Source organism: Colius striatus, chromosome 16, assembly GCF_028858725.1.
Source record: "Colius striatus isolate bColStr4 chromosome 16, bColStr4.1.hap1, whole genome shotgun sequence".
In the NCBI taxonomy this organism is placed as follows: Eukaryota; Metazoa; Chordata; class Aves; order Coliiformes; family Coliidae; genus Colius; species Colius striatus.
In genome coordinates this window covers 7166803-7169439 of record NC_084774.1, presented here as the reverse complement: position 1 = coordinate 7169439, position 2637 = coordinate 7166803, and positions in this window count along the sequence as shown.

The following is a 2637-nucleotide window of genomic DNA, read 5'->3' as shown; positions in this document are numbered from 1 at the left end:
GCCCCCCTCCCCGCCGCCGCCGCTCCGCCGGTGCCCGCCCGGGCCGGGCCGGTCGCTCAGGGCTGCGCCGGCGGCAGCGGCATCGCGCAGCGCCCGCGGACCCGCGCTGCTGCCTCGCCCGCCCCCGCTCACCCCTTGTCCGGGGCGGGAGCGCGGGGAACCCACGGGGAGGGGAAACGGGGGGGGGAAAGAGGGAGAAAAAAAAAGAGGAATATGGCAGCAAACCGGAAACGGCGGCTGGGGGAGAGCGGCGGCAGCCCCTCCTCTCCGTGGGGTTTGTCTGCTTTGAGGGAGGAGGCTCCGGGCAGCCGGGCTCCGCGGGGCGCGCAGCGAGGGGGGGCCGCCCCCGCCGCCGGCTCTGCCGACGCGCCCCGGCCCGCGGCGGGGACACACGGGCGGGAGCGGCGGGGACACACGGGCGGGAGCGGCGGCGACACGGGCGGGAGGGACACGGGCGGGAGCGGCGGCGACACGGCGGCCGCGGTCCCCTGAGCGCGGCTCTGCGCGGCCCCGCGGGTGAGGGGTTTGGAGAGGGGAGGAGGGTCCGTGAGCCCACCCGAGCCCAGCGCCCCGAGCTGCTGCGTTTACCTGGGAGCCGGCGCTGGTGACAGACGGGATTTTCCGGAGGTTAAAGCCGGCGGGGTCGGGGTTTGCTTTGTGAAACGGCGCTAAGGCAGCGGGGAGAAACGCGCCTTTGGCGGGGATGCCTCAGCAGCCCGGGGGCTGCGATCCACCTTCCCCCCGCTCTGGAGTCAGCGGGAAGCAAAACCTGAGCGCTGAGGAAAAGCAGGGAAAGGGCAGCCACGTCCTGGGCCTCTCTGGGGGGTCGCGGGCCCTTCAGCACGGCTCTGGCACACACGGGTGGCCGTGTCCTCCCGGGGCATCTGCCCTGTCTTTGGGCTAGTACAGCCCCGCGTCTCAGTGCCAGCCTCCGAAATGAGGCAGAAGGGAGCTGTGGGTGTTCCTGGGGTGTCCAGTTCCCAGCTGGCAGCGTCAGTCACTCCATGCAGGATGAGGTGCACATCCCACCAAAGTCCTGCTCAGGCAGGTGGGCATATGGGGACAGTTCTAGTTTCTCCTTCCAGCGCCGGGATGAGGTGGAAAATGCCCAGCTTACCCTCAGTACAGAGCAGTGCCAGGGTGCACATGTGGGCTCAGGGCTCGGTCAGGCACCCCAACACCGGCAGTGAGCCCGTCAGGGCTGCCCGACCAGCTCTGCAGTGCTGGCAGCCCTCCCACCTCTCCCATTACTGATCTCTGTCCCTTTATCCTCCTGGAAGAACCGGGGTGAAGCAGCGTGCTCTTGAACCCCTGCTTTAGGTGTCTTATGAGCTGTGCTCAGGTGCTGGCTGATTCCACTGACCTGTGCACTCTATTTCCACAGTCAGCACTGGCTCCATCGCCCCCTGCCCACCCCTAACCAGCCCCTGCAGCCACTCAGGGAGGATTTCTGAGCACCCCCCTACTCTGAACAAGACCTGACGCTTCAGAAGCAATTTGAGAAGTGAACAAGTTTCAGAGAACTATGTGGTAGGAGTTTTTCTTTCTGTTTCCCACACCTCCCCCAGTGCCTTGTTGAGTTATTAAAGAAGTATTTCCCATGACACTGGTGAAGGCCAGTGAATCCATGAGTCACTGGGAACAAGGAGTCACACACACACCGATCCATCCCTGGCCAGCACATGGCAGAGGGGCCCTTCCCCACTGATAAGGCCCCCACGGCTGGGCAGGGCTGAGGCTTCCCCTCCTGCCTCTCGCTCCCTGCCAGGGCTGGGAGAGGGCAGCTGAGCTCCCTGCATGGCCCAGGGCAGTGGGTGCTGGAGAGTGGCTGGGCTGGGGGCAGCAGCCCTCGCTTGCTCATTGCTGGAGCATCAAATCACAGCCCAGTTTGTACTGAGGCATTTTGGGGGGGTGTTAATCCACAGCCACCCCCTCTGCTCTCCAGCTGGCTTAGGAGTGTGTAGGGAGGGATTCCTCCACTGAAATCCCAATGTGTGATGAAGGAATGAACCGGGGGCAACCCCAAGGTACTGCCCTGCTTCTTGTATGTTCACACTTAGGCAAAGAGCAGAGCACACTAGTGCCTGGGCCCCCCCCTGCCTTCTCCCCACTGTGCCTGCCCAGGGAGACAGGGACGCTCCCCGCTGCCTCCTGAGCCCCGCAGCACCCGCTGTCCCGGGGAGCCGCAGGGGAGAGCACACAGGGGGCCAGCCCCAGCCCCAGGGGAGCAGCTTGGGGATGACTCAGCCTCTGCTGGATCTAGACCTGAGTGTAAGATGCAATTATGACTTATAAATATTTGAATTTTGTTTTCCTCTGTTGCAATCAGCTCCTGTTCCACGGGCTGCCCTGCCATCAGCGGGCTCCTCTCTGGCGGCGCTGGGCTGCTGCTGGAAGGCAAACGGCAAAGGCTGCGCCTCGTAACGCGCCGGACGAGCCCACCACGGAATCTCTTCTGCAAGGGAGAAGATGCCCAACATGCAAATATAAAATGGCAAATAGATCCTCTCCAAAAGCAGCCTCTTATCTCTTGGGCTGGTGTTCAGGAATGTGCCCTCGCAGGACTCTGACATTACGCACGCAGTGCTGCCGATAATGCGCTCCAAGGCCATGGAAGCTCAAGCAAGTCAGCACACC